This window comes from Oncorhynchus nerka, linkage group LG11, assembly GCF_034236695.1.
Source record: "Oncorhynchus nerka isolate Pitt River linkage group LG11, Oner_Uvic_2.0, whole genome shotgun sequence".
NCBI classification, from domain to species: domain Eukaryota; kingdom Metazoa; phylum Chordata; class Actinopteri; order Salmoniformes; family Salmonidae; genus Oncorhynchus; species Oncorhynchus nerka.
Window position 1 is genome coordinate 64,714,729 of NC_088406.1, and position 21,901 is coordinate 64,736,629.

General features: G+C 41.7%; 1 protein-coding gene across 1 annotated transcript in view; it reads right to left on the reverse strand.

Moving 5' to 3' along the window:
* LOC115137324 (melatonin receptor type 1A-A-like) overlaps positions 1 to 21,901 on the reverse strand; it is a 64,890-nt gene that overhangs the window by 3,077 nt on the left and 39,912 nt on the right. The window lies entirely within an intron of this gene.

Below are 21,901 nucleotides of genomic sequence, written 5' to 3' on the forward strand. Positions count from 1 at the left end.
AGAGGAAGGGGTGGAAATTGGGCCAGTTGATGACTTTAACTTCTTGGATATAGGGGACGCTATTTTAATTTTTGGATGAAAAACGTTCCAGTTTTAAACAAGATATTTTGTCACGAAAAGATGCTCGACTACACCTGCATTGCTTGCTGTTTGGGGTTTTAGGCTGGGTTTCTGTACAGCACTTTGAGATATCAGCTGATGTACAAAGGGGTATATAAATACATTTGATTTGATTTGATTTACATTAGACCAAAACATGCCGGGTGTGTAAATCGGTTCCAGCTGTACCCTGAATAATCATAACTTAGACTAGGGTTCGTGCAGATTTGAAGTCAACGACGTTCAGAATGAAACTAATACGAGGTAATAAATATTAATGGATGATGGTATGATAACGATATATAACAATATATTATTGAGTTCATTCGTGAAACGGTAACTCATTAAACAAACTTTTTCCATGGTTCCCCAAGATTGCTAATGAGTTGGTGTTACATGATTAATTTATTCACAATAATAATTAAACATAGTTAATTGATTTGATGAAATAACTGTCATCACATTAATCGATAGTCATGTCACGACACAGTAGAATAAATACTTCTGATTCATATTGATGCCACGTAGGGTGTTTTCCAAATGAGAAGTTGGTTTTTAGACTGTTTCTTGGTAGTCTTAAACAAATCTACTTTGAAACACAAGTATACACCTCACACACATGGTTATGGGCAACAACAACAAAAAGGAAGACACCCATACCATGGCAGATATACAGTTGAAATGTTTTCAATTTTGAGTTTGCCTCCCAACATTACACTTCATATACATCACAGAAGATTGAAATATAACAAAACCGTTTGACATAGAAACATCATTTGTTTATTTTTTATCATCTTTATTCATTTTGCAAAAACATTCCACAGGTGAAGCAAAAGAGGGGGCTTTTGGTCATTGACTCACCAGCAAGTGAAGTGAGTGCATGACATGACTTCACACAGAGAAGGAGGATGAGAACAAATCTCTCATTATATTCTGACAGGACCACGCTCAGGCTCGCACACGCAAACACACGCTAGGTAGTTCCAAGTTTGCTTGAATTATGCAAAGTCAGTGTTTTTCCCCGCCTTTGCCCGGCAGATCTTTTGAAGAGTGAAATTGTATGCGTAAAGGCAAAGATTGAATTTACTCAATCAGGCGGTTAACAGCTTTCACCTACAGTGCCTACAGTACTGTATGTGTGTCATAAACCTGGTCCTGTTAGTGAGGAGTTCCTCTTGTGTCAGACGTGAGCTAAACATAAAGGCAGCAAGTACTACGCTTCGACAACATCGCTACAACGACTCAGCAACATTGCAGTAGCGCTGAAGTATTGTCTTTCCACACCCATCACTCCTTGACTTCCAGCCACGATCTATCACGCAGATCAGTCGCCAGACGCTTCTGGGAAATGTGTCACTCTCTCCGGGACGCCGGTGGCACAGACACGCAAGCACAACAAAACCCAGGCCTGCCCGGTGCCTTCCCTCTCTTTCTGTCTCCCCTCTCCCTCGTAAGCATACCAGAAATTATTTCATGGCCGAAGACCTTTCCTGCAATAAATGAAGCTTGGTCCTCCTGGATCTGTCATCCAGACGCCCTCTGTAAGAGGATTATGTGCACCTGCGTTGTGCACCTGCTATTGTAGCTGGACGAGGAGACTTAACAGAAGGCCTGGCGGCTAAAACAAAGAGATGTTTCTCAGGCTATGGCGTGAGAGCTTAAGGGTGGAGACAGCAAAGGTCGATGAGTTTGCCTTTAAGACCTCTAAGACCAAGATTGCACTACCCCTAAACGTGAGACTCGCTAAAGCAAAGCTGGGGCCAGGGTTTAGACGATTTGAGCTGCTTGGAGTGTTCATACAGAGCCTAGACCTTGACAAGGTTGTGAGACAGAGCCCTTACAGGCAGCTCGGCTGGCATTCAAGTGCCCTGAGGCCTGGCTTCTATCGGCTCTTGTCACCGTGGAGGCTAGACCCGGTGATTGACACACCACTCAGAGTATTCATTTGGCTTAAGGGGAGATACAGCCCAGCTCTTCCAAGTTTTCATTTTTCATTCACTTGCCACCGACTTCGATAAGGATTTAGGCATGAGGGAATAACCTCTGGTCTTTTTCTGCGGCAGGCAGTGGAGATACATTTTTTTCAATGGAGCAGCATGGATAAGATAACTTGAATACCTCGAGCGGCGTGCCCTTTTTTGAAGGACAGCAGGTAGAGCGAGTCAGAGTGAGTCCAAGCACGTCGGCGCCGGGCCAACTGTAGCCTCGCGGTTATGCTCCGCTAATGAGGTGTGAATTTCAACGCCTAGGGTCAGCGAGGCACCAAGGTCGAAGTGTCAGCAAGTGGGAGAAGGTCCCAAGGGCCCTAACTCTATTGCCCCTGGCAGATTATTATGCATAGGCTAGATAGCTGTTATAAAGTCATCTATGATAATGTATGCCAGTGGTTCCCAAACTAGGGGAGATGACCAAATGAAAAAGGAACGTTCAACTTACAGTACTCTTGAATGTTGTAATAGTAAAAGGTGCAATTTCAAAATTGGGTAGTGCATCAGAGGTTTTTCTCTTGTTCAGTCGGTCATTGTAGAGAGAGCTATCTATTTATTTAGCCCATGTCATCTAATGTTTTGATTTTGTTGTAAAGTTTGAGTCACTCAGATATCAGACGAAATCACATAAGACATACATTGCAGGGAATTAGCTTAAAAACAGCACATAAATCCTATTTCAAAATGTACATGTTTGCAGCGAGCATGTATACCATTTCAGGAAATAAGCATTGAATATGCAAAACAAGAGGGGTGTGAACTGTTTGTGTCATGAACAGTGCTTGTGCCCATAGAAAAAGACGTTGGAGAATGCATATTTGACATTCATGAATTGTAACTTCACATGTAACGTTCACCTTCTGTCCTTAGGCATCGATAGAATGGTTAATAATTCAAGTGTTTCTTTCACTAAGGCAATGTGGAAACACTGGCGTATTTAAGTCAATGATGGTGTTACAGAATTGGCATGTGTCACAGATTGGGCATGGAGGGGCATTTAACAAGGGCTAGTTGGAATTCACCCAAAATATCCCACCGCTGCCACCAGCACAACAATGATCAAATTGGATTACGATGGCTCCAACTCCCTCACAGCACCAATGTGACAGATCAGAGTCAAACACATAACTGTGAGATGGAGCTACTGTACTGAGACAAAAGTGGACGCAAAAACAAACAAAAAAATGAGTGTGTCGTCTCTCTATGGCACTCACTGTAATCCGGGTCCTTCATATAAGAGAGGGAGAGAGACAGAGCAAAAGGGACAGGGAGAGAGAGCAAAAGGGACAGGGAGAGAGAGAGCGAGAGAGCGAGAGAGCGAGAGATGGACAGGGAGAAAGAGAGAGAGAGAGAGAGAGGGGGCGAGATAGGAGAGAAACATGAGCGATGTCCCTCGTGACATTATTGGATTTGCAGATATAGTGTTTGTGAATGAGGGCTGGTGACAGGCGTGGATGATGAGGCATGCCTCTCTAGAGTTAATCTGTTCTCTCCTCTCTACTAAGGCTATTTCAAGAGCGGACCATAAAACAAACGGCTTAAAAAGGAAAATGGACAGCATTTGGAAAGCATGCTGAAACAATATGTTAATGCAAGCAGTGTAGAGTATCAGCGAGATCACACCAGATATTACTTCAATATTCTATTCAGGTCCCCAGGATGTCAGGAGCTGCATTCAATACCATTCACTAGAGGCAACTTGAGCACGTATTACCATCTAGTAGGGAGATGCCTTCAATACCATCCACTAGAGGCAACGTGAGCACGTATTACCATCTAGTAGGGAGATGCCTTCAATACCATCCACTAGAGGCAACGTGAGCACGTATTACCATCTAGTAGGGAGATACCTTCAATACCATCCACTAGAGGCAACGTGAGCACGTATTACCATCTAGTAGGGAGATGCCTTCAATACCATCCACTAGAGGCAACGTGAGCACGTATTACCATCTAGTAGGGAGATGCCTTCAATACCATCCACTAGAGGCAACGTGAGCACGTATTACCATCTAGTAGGGAGATGCCTTCAATACCATCCACTAGAGGCAACGTGAGCACGTATTACGTGAGCACGTATTACCATCTAGTAGGGAGATACCTTCAATACCATCCACTAGAGGCAACGTGAGCACGTATTACCATCTAGTAGGGAGATGAATACCATCCACTAGAGGCAACGTGAGCACGTATTACCATCTAGTAGGGAGATGCCTTCAATACCATCCACTAGAGGCAACGTGAGCACGTATTACCATCTAGTAGGGAGATGCCTTCAATACCATCCACTAGAGGCAACGTGAGCACGTATTACCATCTAGTAGGGAGATGCCTTCAATACCATCCACTAGAGGCAACGTGAGCACGTATTACCATCTAGTAGGAGATGCCTTCAATACCATCCACTCTAGAGGGAGATGCAACGTGAGCACGTATTACCATCTAGTAGGAGATGCCTTCAATACCATCCACTAGAGGCAACGTGAGCACGTATTACCATCTAGTAGGGAGATGCCTTCAATACCATCCACTAGAGGCAACGTGAGCACGTATTACCATCTAGTAGGAGATGCCTTCAATACCATCCACTAGAGGCAACGTGAGCACGTATTACCATCTAGTAGGGAGATGCCTTCAATACCATCCACTAGAGGCAACGTGAGCACGTATTACCATCTAGTAGGGAGATGCCTTCAATACCATCCACTAGAGGCAACGTGAGCACGTATTACCATCTAGTAGGGAGATGCCTTCAATACCATCCACTAGAGGCAACGTGAGCACGTATTACCATCTAGTAGGGAGATGCCTTCAATACCATCCACTAGAGGCAACGTGAGCACGTATTACCATCTAGTAGGAGATGCCTTCAATACCATCCACTAGAGGCAACGTGAGCACGTATTACCATCTAGGGAGATAGGTGAGATTACCATCTAGTAGGAGATACTTCAATACCATCCACTAGAGGCAACGTGAGCACGTATTACCATCTAGTAGGGAGATACCTTCAATACCATCCACTAGAGGCAACGTGAGCACGTATTACCATCTAGTAGGGAGATACCTTCAATACCATCCACTAGAGGCAACGTGAGCACGTATTACCATCTAGTAGGGAGATACCTTCAATACCATCCACTAGAGGCAACGTGAGCACGTATTACCATCTAGTAGGGAGATGCCTTCAATACCATCCACTAGAGGAAACGTGAGCACGTATTACCATCTAGTAGGGAGATACCTTCAATACCATCCACTAGAGGCAACGTGAGCACGTATTACCATCTAGTAGGGAGATGCCTTCAATACCATCCACTAGAGGAAACGTGAGCACGTATTACCATCTAGTAGGGAGATACCTTCAATACCATCCACTAGAGGCAACGTGAGCACGTATTACCATCTAGTAGGGAGATACCTTCAATACCATCCACTAGAGGCAACGTGAGCACGTATTACCATCTAGTAGGGAGATACCTTCAATACCATCCACTAGAGGCAACGTGAGCACGTATTACCATCTAGTAGGGAGATGCCTTCAATACCATCCACTAGAGGCAACGTGAGCACCTATTACCATCTAGTAGGGAGATACCTTCAATACCATCCACTAGAGGCAACGTGAGCACGTATTACCATCTAGTAGGGAGATGCCTTCAATACCATCCACTAGAGGAAACGACCGATTATGATTGTTTAGCGTCGATACCAATACCGATTATTGGAGGACCAAAAAAAAGACGGTACCGTTTAATCGGCCGATTTTTATATATATATATTTGTAATAATGACTAATACAACAATACTGAATGAACACTTTTATTTTAACTTAATATGAATGAGGGCTGGTTCCATACATCACTAAAATCAATTTAGTCTCAAATAAATAATGAAACATGTTCAATTTGGTTTAAATAATGCAAAAACAAAGTGTTGGAGAAGAAAGTAAAAGTGCAATATGTGTCATGCAAAAAAGCCAATGTTTAAGTTCCTTGCTCAGAACATGAGAACATATGAAAGCTGGTGGTTCCTTTGAACATGAGTCTTCAATATTCACAGGTATGAAGTTTTAGGTTGTAGTTATTATAGGAATTATAGGACTATTTCTCTCTATGCCATTTGTATTTCATATACCGTACCTTTGACTATTGGATGTTCTTATAGGTACTATAGTATTTCCAGCCTAATCTCGGGAGTTGATAGGCTTGAAGTCATAAACAGCGGAATGCTTGAAGTACAGCGAAGAGCTGCTGGCAAATGCAGGAAAGTGCTGTTTGAATGAATGCTTACAAACCTGCTGCTGCCTACCATGGCTCAGTCAGACTGATCTATCAAATCATAGACTTAATTATACTATAAGAACACACAGAAATATGAGCCTTAGGTCATTGATATGGTCAAATCCAGAAACTATAATTTCGAAAACAAAACGTTTATTCTTTCAGTGAAATACGGAACCGTGCCATAATATTGCTGTTACATTGCACAACCTTCAATCTTATGTCATAATTATGTACAATTCTGGCAAAATAATTACGGTCTTTGTTAGGAAGAAATGGAACACACAGTTCGCAACGAGCCAGGCAGCCCAAACTGCTGCATATACCCTGACTGCTTGCACGGAACGCAAGAGAAGTGACACAATTTCCCTAGTTAAAAGAAATTCATGTTAGCAGGCAATATTTACTAAATATGCAGGTTTAAAAATATATAATTGTGTACTGATTTTAAGAAAGGCATGCATGTTTATGGTTAGGTACACATTGGTGCAATGACAGTGCTTTTTTTTCGCGAATGCGCTCGTTAAATCATCGCTCGTTTGGCGAAGTAGGCTGTGATTTGATGATAAATTAACAGGCACCGCATCGATTATATGCAACATAGGACAAGCTACCATGTGTAGTTAACTAGTGATTATTTTAAGATTGATTGTTTTTTATAAGATCAGTTTAATGCTAGCTAGCTCCTTACCGTGGCTCCTTGCTGCACTCACGTAACAGGTAGTCAGCCTGCCACGCAGTCTCCTCGTGGAGTGCAATGTAATCGGCCATAATCGGTGTCCAAAAATGCACATACCGATTGTTATGAAATCGGCACTAACTAGTCGGCCATACCGATTAATCGGTCGACCTCTAATATAAAAGCAATATGTTATGCTAAATGTAATATGTAAACATCTGGCATTCGACCAATTCACACCAGCAGACATAATAAAGCAAAAGCCGAGACAATGCAAACCAACAACGGAATACAGAAGACGACCACAAAAGACCAACTAGACAAAACAAAACCTACAGTTCGAAGCAGTATAAGGGAAAGCTGATTCTGCAGTAAGCTGCCCCTCGTGAACTGTCATTGTCACTAGTTAATAAATCACAGGAGTCAACGCTATCATACGAGGCGGACCAGTGCCAGAGAAGAGAAGAAAGAACCCAAATGCAGACCGAAGAGATTCACATTACCACAGGTATTTCAAGGCACTTACCTAAATCTTGACATTTCGGAATGTGCTTTTAACTTGTTCCATCTTCTGGGACTCTGTCTCTTTTTCTCTCAGTGCAGGTTTTGGCCTTGCAGACAGACTGTCAGGTCAGGGTGCCTCCCTGTGTCTGTATTCAGACAGAACTCTTCAGACAAGGGTGAGTTTTTAGTTCTGTGCACATTGACATTTTTCTAACTGAGACCAACTACTTGCGTGGGCTCTTGAAGACCTCAGGAAAGGACTTTCACTGTTATCTTCATGGAAACAGAAAACAATTGTCAAGTTCTTCCAATTCCCTATTTATTTATCTTAGTGTACGGCACAATAAGACAAATCCTAGGGTGTGATAGCGCTGTGGTTTAACAGTACTCAGATAGACATGAATCGTACATCCCACCTACTCACGGAACATGCCACAAAACAAATCCACCAAAGTTGCTCATCCTCCCAAAGTTCCCGGTCTCATTCTCAATTTGCCGGGCTGCTAGTCAATTTGCAGCTTGGAGGACCATGCTCTGTGCATTTACCTGTCCGGTGCACTCGCAGTCTCTCCTCGGGAAGCTGAGGAAGCCGCGATGACAAAACACCATGGGTGCTGTCACAATGGGATGTCAACACGGGCCACACAGCTGGTGGCATGAATAGAGATGACAGGACCAGCCACGGTGGTCGTGGAGCCAGACAGAACCCCCCCCCAAGGCGGAGTTGTTCACTGTCATGTTGTCAATCCGATTACGCCATCCTTCATTTGTGAAGTTTCGCCGTCTCCAATGTTATAGTTGCAACTTCTCTTCCAAAAACATTGACGGAAAACATCAGAGCTGTGAACGAGGCGCTAGTTAAGGTATCTTAAGGTATCGTATCGTATTTGTTCATGCCTCAACTGAGTGAAAAGGCTGTTTGCATCACTGTTCTAGATGTGGCACAAACCTGCAGGTTTAAAAAAAAAAACCACACAGATAACATCTTCAATGTGTCATTATGACCAAGAAACTACGATTCGGTCCAACACGAGGATCTGAAAAGCTGTGTTTTAGGCTAGCTAGCTGTTAGCATGTAGAGTCACTGCTACACAATAACACATTAGCTGCGTCATTTTCCCAAACACTCATCTTGCTTCTAGTTCTGAGCAATTAGTGCTTTTCGAGGTCGGGTTAAGTCTCTGTTCGATTATTCAAAAACCATTCGCGGTTTTCAGTTTCGATTATTTGGGTTGAATACTGTAACAACACAGAATAAAATAATGAATTAAAGTCCCATGATGGTAGTGACTGTTCATGACTGCTGATCACTTCTTAACCATCATTTATTCACATTACTTTACTTTTAAAAAATATTTCAGTTGTTGTGTATCATACATGTGTTTTATACATGTGTTTTATGTTTAAGTCAATTAATTTCTATAGAGCGACTGCATACAGTATGTTGTCTGACAAAATTACTATTTTGCAGTTCTTCAAAGTAAATTAGACATACTTTTATGACTGGATCATTTATTTTCAGGTATTGGTACCTCGCGAAGCAACAGCTGCTCTCTATATCTCCTCAGACCGGACAAGTAGATGTGCAATGGATTATGATCATTGTAGTTAATTACCACGTTTTATGTGCTAAACGATGTAGAATATTTGCCTGTTGGAAACTACAACTCCCTACTACATCACACAGTTCAGGCTGGTCTGATTTATCTCTAGAAAAACTGTGCACATTAATAAGTTTACAGAAAAGAAAAAAATGGAATTCAAATCATTGAACCGATGACGGTCAATTAGTTGTTAAGAAAACAATGAATAGGCCTCCTGGGTGGCGCAGTGGTGCCACCAGAGACTCTGAGTTCGAGCCCAGGCTCTGTCGCAGCCGGCCGCGACCGGGAGGTCCATGGGACGACGCACAATTGGCCTAGCGTGGTCTGGGTAAGGGAGGGTTTGGCCAGTAGGGAATATCCTTGTTTTATCGCGCACTAGTGACTCCTGTGGCGGGCCAGGCGCAGTGCACGCTAACCAGTTCGCTAGGTGTACGGTGTTTCCTCCGACACATTGGTGCGGCTGGCTTCCGGGTTGGATGCATGCTGTGTTAAGAAGCAGTGCGGCTTGGTTGGGTTGTGTTTCGGTGGATGCATGTATCTTGACCTTGTCTCTCCCGAGCCCGTACGGGAGTTGTAGCGACAAGACAAGAGAGTAACTATTAACAATTGGATACCACGAAAGTGGGTAAAAAAATAAATAAACAAATGTAAATGAAGAAAAAACAACATTTTGTTTAATCGCTCAGCACTACTTTCTTCACATGGGGCCCTGGCCTGTTGTGTACGGACTACTGTACTTAAGGCCCTGAGGGGGGTGTGGGTTGGGTAAACCATGTGGGTTACGGCTTGTTGTAGCCCCGGGCACCACTGCACCTTACCTCAGCTGCTCACCAGAGATCCACCATCAGATATTGTAGAAAGAGGAAAATATATTCACAGAACCACTTGGACAGACAGAAAGCCCCCAATGCACGACAGCTGCTGTCCCTGATCCACTTCCTGGGCACTTTGAATGCAAAACTAGGACCCTACACTGGCACTGTGTTGCACTGTTCTGGACTGTGCGTTAGAGAAAAGGATGTCAAAGCGCCAGGCTGTCCATTTCCGGATCCATACTGAGCGGGTTTGCAAATAAATCCATTTGGTCCTAAGTTCCAATCCCATCAAACCTTTTTTTGTGCTGTTAAATATCTGAGGTTCAAAGCGAATTCAGTGTCCCACCAGAGGTCCACTGTAATGATGACCACCACTTCAGGAGTATCAAAGGGTTGTTGGAGACTGCCCGGGTGCTTTGGGCAAGCCCCAGGGGCCAACTCCATTATTTTCGAAAGGGGCCTTTTGATTTTGAGCTTTGGGGCATAAGGACACAAGACAAGGATGGCCTAGCAGCAGGATTCCAAGTGTTGTCCATAGCAAACACACAGTGCCACAAATTTGGGGGGGGCATGTGTGGGGATTATCATCTTCCCTCCACCTCCAATTAGACCCCCAGGTGAATTTGTTTTGAGTTTTGATTTGGAGAGACAATCCTGCCACAGTAGGGAACTGATGAGGTGACCCAGATATAGGGGAAACAGACTGAAAGTTCTGCCAGGACACAAGGATTACAGGACACGGTCGAAGCGTCTGCATATACGCTCTCTGTGTCCTATACGAGCGTGAGAGAGGTCTTAGTTGGAAGTGATTCCAGGGCTATTCTCAATGATTTTCCTCAAGGAATACTAAGTGGCTAACAGGCTAACAAACCATATAGTGCAGTCGAATCCCATTAGGTGTTGGAATGCAAACGTTAATTAAGAAAACTGGAGAGAAAACTCATAGCGTCATGATATACAGAGAGGAGGTTTTCCCCTCCTTTTTTCTACCTTCTCATATAAACTGGTTGAATAAACGTTGTTTTCACGTCATTTCAACCCAAAATTCACTGATGAAGTTGAATCAACGTGGAAAAATGATTGGATTTTCTCAAATGTCATCAATGTAAGAGAATTTTCTATTTTTTTCATCCAACTTTTAACCTAAATCCAATGCAACGGTGAAATGTTTTTCTGATTTCACTTTGAATTCACATTAGTTGACAACTCAACCAAATGTAAATGAAAACTAGATGTTGAACTGACGTCCGTGCCCAGTGGGTATCCTGCATATAGGAAACCAATTATGAAGGGTTTGGGCTCCATTTTGCAGTTATCAGCAGGGGTTGTAACCGGATCAGGAAACAGAACCGAAAACCTGAAAATGTCATTTTTCGAGGAACAGAACCAGGAACGAAAGTGATCTATAATGTTCCGGAACAGTTCAGTTATTTTAAAAGCATGGGAGCCAGTTAATAACGTTTTATGTTCTGGGCATTTTTTTCCAGTCTCACAAAAAAACGGACACTCTTGTCACTCAAAAACTTATTCCAGTGTCTGCCTGCCAGCCAAAAATCTATTCCAGTGTGTCTGCGTGCGTGTGTAGGCTACCTACTCCTGACCCTCCAAAGCACAGGCTACTGTAGCCTACTGACGTTACAAGCATGATTCAGAAATGAAGGAGACATTTTTTTATTTGATAAGAATGGATTCACTTTTTTAATGCTAGTTAAGGATACTACAGTTATCACGTTTCACTTTGGATGTATTAGCTACAAAAGGGTAAGAAGTGTTTTTATTTGAATTCAGGTGCCGCTCTGCACGCCCAATTTTTCAGTTTTTGATTTGTTAAAAAAGTTTGAAATATCCAATAAATGTCATTCCACTTCATGATTGTGTCCCACTTGTTGTTGATTCTTCACAAAAAAATACAGTTTTATATCTTTATGTTTGAAGCCTGAAATGTGGCAAAAGGTCGCAAAGTTCAAGGGGGCCGAATACTTTCGCAAGGCACTGTAGCTGATCCCTCCTGATGATCGCGATAGAATTATGTGATCCTTCCTTAAACAATGAGGAGTCCCACCCAGTTGACTACTTTGAAAGTCCTCATTGGCAATGTCCGTGCAAACATTTGTTATTTACAAATAGCGATCTCTATTTATCTCTATGGATTGAACGCATTACGCCATTTAGCTTTTGAAGTCCTCATAAAGACACCATGTAATGATGAGCTACTCGCGGTCTTTAAAATGATAAACAGGTCGACCCATTAAAAATGCTACCTATAGGTAGACAAAGACTTTTTGGTAGCATAGCACTATGCTGGCTGTTTGACAAATGGCGGGAGATTGGGGGAAGGGTGTGGGTGTTTTTTTCTTGATTAAGTTATTAATTACAACGGTATATACAGTATGATTAACGTACAGTTTTTTAAAGGATGATTATCTTTGGAAAGGAAGACTGGGTGCATTACAGTAGGATGAGTGTTCGCTTGTTTGCATGGTACTGAATATCCCCATAATTACAATAGAATATAAAGATGGACTAGATAGTGGGTCATTTTCCAAAGAATGATGGGTTAAAAGTTTAAATGTTGTGCCCTTTAAATCTGAACTAAATGAATATGAGCTTGGTACATTGGCCAAACTCATTAGTATGGAAACCATGAAGCCTTCTAGAAGAAAATATATTTACCGGGCTGCAATATCTCACATTATTCCTATACCTACCTCTTAATTGTATTCCTCCCAAATGGAAACACCTCGACATACTGTGAGTTTGAAATGACCATTTGAAAAAATGACTGTGTTTAGTTTGTGGCCTACAGTAGCTGAATACTACTACCTACACAGTACCAATACACATCTGGTAAAACATACACAATTAATATTCCTTTAAGGAATAAATGTTGTTTATCGGTGTAGGTTGAATTTGCCCCTGGATGCTGATCTTTTTTGCCTCATTAAACCTCACTATTGGTTAAGGTTAGGATTGGGGGAGGGGAAGCTGATCCCAGATCTGTGCCTAGGGTAAACTTCACCCCGGAGTGTGGTTTATCCATTGCTACCGTAAGTGACAGTTCAGTGTTTTGATGAAAATATGTTGGCCAACCGGTGCCTAGCCAATGGTTTAACATCTGCCTGCTGAGCCTCTAAATTCCGATTGGCTGGCGTGACGGTTGTTAGTCTTATCACCCATTTATTAAGCAGATGACCTAGCCCCGGCTGACTTAAAAGACCTCAAATTTAATCTCCTTAAACTTTGAATGGGAATGCGTTGCATAATATGTCAATCTCATATCTTCCCATTTTCCAATGACATTCTATGACTTTGCTGTCGTGTGTCTTTTCTAATGAAACCAACCCCCCCTTGATGAAAAGATAAACCATGCCGTTTATCCCTCCCACGTGAATAATGTGGCCATATAGGATGACAAGCAGCCAAGCCTTCTGGGTCATGTTCAGTAGGTAAAACAACATTTTGAAATGTTTCGAAATGGGGAGGTACTTCCTGAACCTGTCCAATCGGGAAAACAGATTTTTTTTGTTTTCCATTTCAAAACGTTTTGGTACGATGTACCCGACTGAACACCACCCTGGTTAGTAAGGGACCTGTCAATGCATAAGCTGTCACCCAGCCCACCAATTTTCTGTTTATGCAACGTGTTCACCATCAAAGTCGTGCCAATACCTTATCCAGAATTCTGAGCATTTCGTCACATTTATTAATCCCTATATTAAAAAACCCACTATCTTCAATTCATCATTAAAATGAATCCTATTTTCCACGACAGTGAGTAGATCCCATCCGTTCGCCTGCCTCCCACCACTCTCTCCCTCCATCCCAGACAGCTCAGACACTCCTGTAATTACTTTTCTGACAGCTCGGCGAGTGACCCCAAAAATACACAAAATAAATAAGCCACACATTGGGGTTGACAGAACACACACAAACACTTTCCCTCTCTCACACACACACACTAACTCTCTCTTTCCCTTTATGTGCAACACTCTCTCTCTCTCTCTCTCTCTCATACCCACACATAAACACACACCAAAACAGATTAAATCATAGCAACACACACAAATAGTAACACAACTGCACTTACACACTCTAGGGTTGTGCATCTCTCCTCTCATGAATGATTCAATACGCATCTAGATGCATGGGATCCGATATGATACAGGAACAATGTTTTAGTTTGAAATGATTCTGTGCGATTCAGTTTGATTAGGATAACGAATCAATGCGATTCGGTTCGATATGATACGATAACGAATCAATGCGATTCGGTTCGATATGATACGATAACGAATCAATGCGATTCGGTTCGATATGATACGATGATTTGTTTTTTTTGCATGAACACATTAATATTCCATTTTAAATGAATATCTGCTGCTTATGTGAGCTCAGGAGTTGGGCCTGTGTGTGTGTGTGTGTGTGTGCGTACTTTTGCGTGCGTTCCAAAGTCAATGGTGTGTGTGGGCACCTGAGCTGAACCATTGGGCAGATTGAGCATGTACCACCCCACTGTCAAATTAGAGGTGGGGGAAATGTATGTTTTTATTCCCACCACTCTGAAATCACCATCACCCACTGATTAACTTCGCATTTTTGCAGATTGAAAATGTTTTGAGCTAGTACTATGTCAATATTTATATTTAGAAATGAGCAATGGTATTTTGAGAATTAATATAATGCAGCTTTGGATACCAAAAAGGCCAAAAAGGCCGGCAGACAGCGATTTTGATTTGTGTCATTTTACCATCCAAATGCATTATTATATGCAGCCTGACAATACATTGGTATCCCTCGCGGATCGGTTCACACCTAAAACATTCTCCATTCAGGCTGCACAGGCTTCGATTTCCTCCTTAACTTTATATGATGGAGATAAGGAGGGGAAAAAAAATGTATTGCCGGCTGCATACAATGCATTTAGATAGTTAAATGACACGACTCAATATCGGTATCTGTCGGCCTTTGGGCTAGGATTAGGTCTACCGCTCGTTGGCGTGAGCATCTGTGTCTGCTGCACTGTTGTTATCTGACAGGCATACACAGTTACATGCATAAAAGTTGTTGAGGTAATTTCCTGTATTACTAAGTAGAAGGAGAGTTTACAAACCACACACTAGTCAGAGTTATACTTTAAACTTAATATTTTAATAATATGAGCTTCACCATAGCCCTTTGACTCTCGGATCAATTCAGTGTCTATAAATGAATTCTGAGTGTCAACATAATGGCAACTGAGATGTTTTATAGCAAAGATCCACCCCTCCCAACTCACAATGACGAACCACAGGTCTTAGGAAAACTGCACAAAGGAAGACTTTTACTTGAGAGAGGAGTATCCCATAGCCAGACAGCATTAGCTATAAATTATCGTTCAGTTTGCTCTCTAAGACAAGGTTCTACTTCTCGTTCTTGATATTACCAAAACATTACCTCATCTAATGGCATATATCAATTGTCAAATCTAGATACTCCCATCTCAAATACAACCCTCCTGGACAAGCTCACGGAGAGTAGTGAGGTCATATACTAAATCAAGACAAGTTTCGACATCAGAGGGGACATACAATGGTTCCAGACACTGTCATACTCCTCCCCCCAATGGGAAAAGTAGGGAGTGACTGGTGTACAGACATTGTGGAGCTCTTCACATGGTTTAACAGATATCCTCACATATGAAGACAATCCTGACCTCTCCCCTCTCTGGGCCCCAAGGGACTTTACCCACATAAGCATATTTATGAAAATAGATAAAACATCTTATTTATCAATGTTACCTAACTAATTCTGATTCTGCTACGACAAAGTTCGATGGGCTACTGAACTGGAGGAGAGGGTTCATCAATTCAGACACAACTGATAAGAAGAAAAAAACAATAGGAGTAAAAAACATTAGTGAACTGGCGATTCTTAACGTTTCAATCGGGTTTCCTACCAATGCATGCTTCATTTGGATTGGTTCGGGCAGACTGATGCACTCTTATCTTAAACATTTGAACCAGGACCAATGTGTATCAGTGAATTGTTACATCCCTAACACACACACACACACACACACGGCTCAGTGATAGACAGAAGTGCACAAACACACACGCACACACCCACACTCTCTCTCGCACACCTCATGAAGGAATGATAAGCTCTAATTACCAGACTTCATTCCCACCTCCCGTACACACATTGCTAGGGTTGTCACGATACCAGTATTGCATTACTACGGCACCAGATTTTCCATGGCAAAAAAACAAACACACGAATTATCCTATAAAAAACGACTTTATTTAAAATGGTGGTGTTATAGCTTGCAAAATAAACAAATGTGCCTCTAGGTGATACATAATAGGACTGTTTTTCTCAAGAAATGTTTTGTTTCCTTGCCACGATACTTCCGAGTATCGCGAAAACCCTAATAAGACACCCCTCCCACCCTGCAGAGCTGCCTCTCAGGAGACAGAGAAATACTTGCTCCAAGCCTAAACGTGGGGTTATTCTATGGGATCCAGGCTCCTGGTATCAGTTCCATATCTATTTTTAAACACATTTGCCAGATTCGGTGGCACACCATCTGCAATCGGAAGCCCATGGCCCACAATGTACCACAACAAGGTGGCCCTTTTGACAGCACTTTCCGTTTCTATATTGCATTGTGATCTCGCCTACTGTGGGTTTGGGGGGGATCACACACAGATGTGTAGATGTGAAACATTGAATGGTGCTAGGACACATACTGGAGAGAGAGATACACACACACACACACACTGGAGACAGATACACACACTCACTCACACACAGAAACTGGAGACAGAGGTATACACACACACTGAAATGAGAGCCACACACTGACTCACACACACACACACACACACACTGGAGACAGATACACACACTCACTCACACACAGAAACTGGAGACAGAGCTATAAATACACACAGAGATACACACACACACACTGAAATGAGAGCCACACACTGACTCACACACATACACTCACACACACACACACACTGGAGACAGATACACTCACTCACACACAGAAACTGGAGACAGAGCTATAAATACACACAGAGATACACACACACACACTGAAATGAGAGCCACACACTGACTCACACACATACACTCACCACCCCACACACACACACACAGAGTCTACAGAGAGAAAGTGTGCCGGAGAAAAAGACTCAGTGACCCATGTAAAGGTAATGCATACGTCTTTATTTTCCATCTGCTGTAGCTGGTGTTGTTGTTTTGAGCACCCACACGGTTCACAGTCTCCTTCTACATGTATGCATCAGTACAGTATATGTCTGAGTCAGTGTAAACATTTCACCTCAGTACCTTGATAATACCTTTGTTTTCTACATACAATTAAGGACTATTTTGTGTGTCATGTGCAACACAATTCTACAATTCTAGTGGCATTCATACTGGTTCATCGAGAAGAGACTCATACTTTGAAAAACATATATATATATTTTGTACATATTCTGGTGACAAAAAAAGTGTCTTTGCACCATGAACATTTTTCGATTCGTTGATCTCCTACATGTCACCGACTGACTGGGTTCGAACACGAATATCTTCCACGCCACTACTGTTTTAGCCAGGCTTACCTCAGGGACCTATAGCGCAAGTCTTCAGCCCTTAGAGAGTTCAACGTTTGAAAACACTGACAACTCTTGGGTGATGATTAGATACATACCAGCAGGCAGAAACTTAACAAACAGGATTGGGCAGAATATTCCAGAGAAACAGCAGTTCGCTTTGCAGCCCTCTGATTTTCCTTCCCTACCTGGTCCACCCTAGCTGCTCCGACTTGAGTCCACATAAACAACTACAGGCTATGCACATCTACACAAACACATATGAGCATGAGCGTACACACACACGCTCTCTCTCTCACACATAGGGTTGCAAAGGGTCGGAAACGTCAAGACTTCTGCCTGAAGCCCATACACGCCACAGCGTACACGTTGGACCCCAAGTATGCTGGCGAGAGCATCCTGTCGGGTGCAGAGATCAACGAGGCCGATGGTGTCATCACTACCGTGTCTCGCCACCTTGGCCTGGAAGAGGGCACGGTTCTTGGCGGTCTGGCGAAGTAGACTTCCAAGCAAAGGCTTTGGGATGGAGATGCAATATGGCACTCGTGCCAACATACAGTGGCATGCGAAAGTATTCACCCCCCCTTGGCATTTTTCCTATTTTGTTGCCTTATAACCTGGAGGATTTGTAGCATTTGATTTACACAACATGCCTACCACTTTGAAGATGTAAAAAATGTTTTCTTGTAAGACAAGCAAGAAATAATACAAAGAAACAGAAAACTACTCACATTTTTAAGATAATTGGTTGCACCAGATCTTGTTTAGGGGCTTCATAGCAAAGGGGGTGAACAGACATGCATATACCACTTTTCTGTTTTAATTTTTTGAAACAAGTTATATTTTTAATTTCACTTCACCAATTTGGACTATTTTGTGTATGTCCATTAGATGAAATCCAAATAAAAATCCATAGGGCTGGGCCCCTTTTTTCTCGTGCCCAAAGTAAACCGCCTGTAACTCAGGCCCTGAAGCCAGGATATGCATATAACTGGTACCATTGGAAAGAAAACACGTTGAAGTTTGTAGAAATAATAAAATAATGTAGGAGAATATAACACGATAGATATGGTAGGAGAAAATCCAAAGAAAAACGAACCGAATTGTCTTTTTTTGGAGAGACCATCCTCTTAGAAATGCAAGAGTAAGGTCAAATTGAAAATTAGCTCCCGTGATGAAACTCAGCAGTCTATGTTCAAGGTTTCAGGTTTGTAACTTCAAAATCGAATAAGAAATATCAGGTTTAGCAGAAGGACACAGTCTTGGAAATGTGTGTTTGCGCGCGCCATGAAGACATTACGCACCTGCTAAAATCGCTGCTAAAATCGGTTTCCTATTGAACATACTTCTTTCCGTAAGAAATAATATAGTTTGATTACATTTTAGGGTATCTGAGGAGTAAATAGAAATGTATTTTGACTTGTTGAAACAGAGATTAGGGGTAGATTTTCGAATTACTTTCTCTACATGTTGAACGAGTGGATTACTCAAATCGATGGCGCCAACTAAACTGACATTTAGGGATATAAAGAAGGATTTTATCCAACAAAATGACACTACATGTTATAGCTGGGACCCTTTGGATGACAAATCACAGGAACATTTTCAAAAAGTAAGTGAATATTAAATTGTTATTTGTGAATGTATGAAACCTGTGCCGGTGGAAAAATATTTTGATGTGGGGCGCCGTCCTCAAACAATCGCATGGCATGCTTTCGCTATAAAAGCTACCGTAAATCGGACAGTGCAGTTAAATTAACAAGAATTTAAGCTTTCAGCCAATATAAGACACTTATATGTACATAAATGTTTAGCGGGATGGGACTCCTATCCCTAAGAAGTTAAAATTACAGGTTGTAATGCAACAAAATAGGAAAAACGCCAAGGGGGATGAATAGTTTTACAAGGCACTGTATATCATCAGCCACCTGGTGGAAGGGACTTTGTGGATCTGAGGCTCCTTCCCCTGTTGCCTCCGTCATTCTCCAAATCCCACCAACATCAGCCGCCTCAGAGCGCAACTGGTCCTTGTTTGGGAACACACACACCAAAGCATACAACAGGCTGACCAATACAAGGATTGAAAAATTGGTGGCCATCCGGGCAAATTTCTGGATTTTTGAGCCTGACAACGAGCCATCCTCAACAAGGTTGGAAAGTGACAGTGAAGATGAGGCCTTATAGAGTCTGATGTTCAAGAGGTGGAAATTGAGGAGGTCCAGGGAGAAGACATGGAAGCCTGAGAGGAAGACAACCAACGCTTTAGTTTCTAGATCATTTTACCGATGTATGTTGAAAACGTTTTTGGGAGAGGCGATTGATCATTGGGGAGCATTCAATATTCCCTTTCTTTTGTTTTCAGTGACATCATCCCATGTGAAGATTTAACTACTCACACACACATGCGTTCTAGCTCACGCTCGCAAGCGTGCACAAACACACACACCCCTTACGAAAAAGCACTATAGCGTTCCTATAAGATTCCTATAAGAAACTGTACGTTTTATTATAATACCCTATAGTATGCTATGATATATTATTTTGCTATCAAAATACTGAAAATATAATGATTATAGGCGTCTCTATAGTATGTATTTTTTTTACCTACAATAACCTCAAAATATCCCATATGTTTTCAATAGTACAAATATTATACACTATCTCTATAATATTCTTCTGAATTTAAACAGCGTTCCTGTATTATTTTCGTTAGTATTCCCCTGAAGTTATTGAAGGCATTCCTATAGGCTATTCCAGTCGTGTTTTTAATAGTATTCTATTTGAGGTGATGAAAAATATCCAAGAAAAAACATTTTCTGCAAGCAAAAAAAGAAAGCCAACCAATATTTATTTTATATGCCAACATGGTTATTATAGCCAGGTTACTTTTAAAGTAGGGTGAATTTTTGGGATGGATACTTTCAATAAATTAAATCCATCAAACACATGTTGCATCTTAGTGAAAACAGACCAGTAATATTAATGTTAATTTATTTTGATTTTTTTTTAAAACATCTATTCCACTGAACATGTTAACCACATGTGTACAATACAATTATATATATATATAAGTGTCCATGGTTGTTTATTTAAAAACACAAACTGAACACTCAATGAATACAAAACAACAAATGTGAAAAACTGAAACAGTTCTGTCTGGTGCAGACACACAAAGACAGAAGACAACCACCCACAAAAACCCAACACAAAACAGGCTACCTAAATATGGTTCCCAGTCAGAGACAACGACTAACACCTGCCTCTGATTGAGAACCAGGCCAAACATAGAAACGGGAAAACTAGACACACAACATAGAATGCCCACTCAGCTCACGTCCTGACCAACACTAAAACAAAGACAACACAAAAGAACTATGGTCAGAACGTGACAATATGGTTGAACCACAACAATGGGAATAGGTTGACATAAGAAAAAGAACAGCAGATATGCACAAAACACCTTTTTTTCTGAGATTTTGTAGTTAGTTGTGTAATAAGTTTTACAGAAGCTGTGAGATGAAGAGGTACAGATTTTCCAAGTGATTTGAGAGAGCCTGAGATTTTTTCTCCTTTCAGTTTGCTGTCTGCAAGCTTTCTACGGAATATACCAAACTCTGACTCTGGGTGAAATCCTAAAACACTAAGACGTTTGAGAACGTTTTGCCAAATAAGGAAAAGCTGGAAAATGTGTTGTGGAACACACTGCGTCCCATGGAAAAGAGATGTCAAACTTCCATTGTTACCCTCAAATGTAAAAGATGGCTTTGCCCATAGAGACCCCCAGATCAGTACACTATCAATAAGGTGGATTAGCTGATGACAATTGAAAGAAACCTTTTCTTGTCCATATAATTCTTCCATTTTCTTGAATAAGAGGACTAGATCCTTGAAGCAAAATATGCATGCAGAATGTAAGTTGAAAATAAATGTTGTAGAAATGGAGCCGGAAGGAGGATGCCCGGCAGAACAGTGGTTGAATAAAACAGAAGAAAATGTCGACACTCCGTTGCGTTCCAAAATGTTCTTATATGCAGTGGTCGCGCTATTCTTGTGATTTCCTTTGGTGGCTTGAGATTTAGCAGTCGAGAGTCTAATTCTGTAATGTGTCGACCTATGTACCATGGATTCAAACAGTTGCACGTGTCCAACCCGAAGAGACAGAAGCTGTCGAGTTATGCAGAGGAGAACAGAATGCATGTAGTTAGGCACAAAACCAAACACAATGTTGAACAAAAACAGTGTTGACAACCCCTTTACACCATTTTGACAACCCCTTTACACCATTTTACAGAATGTCAGTGCGAGCAGCATGAAATGCATTACCC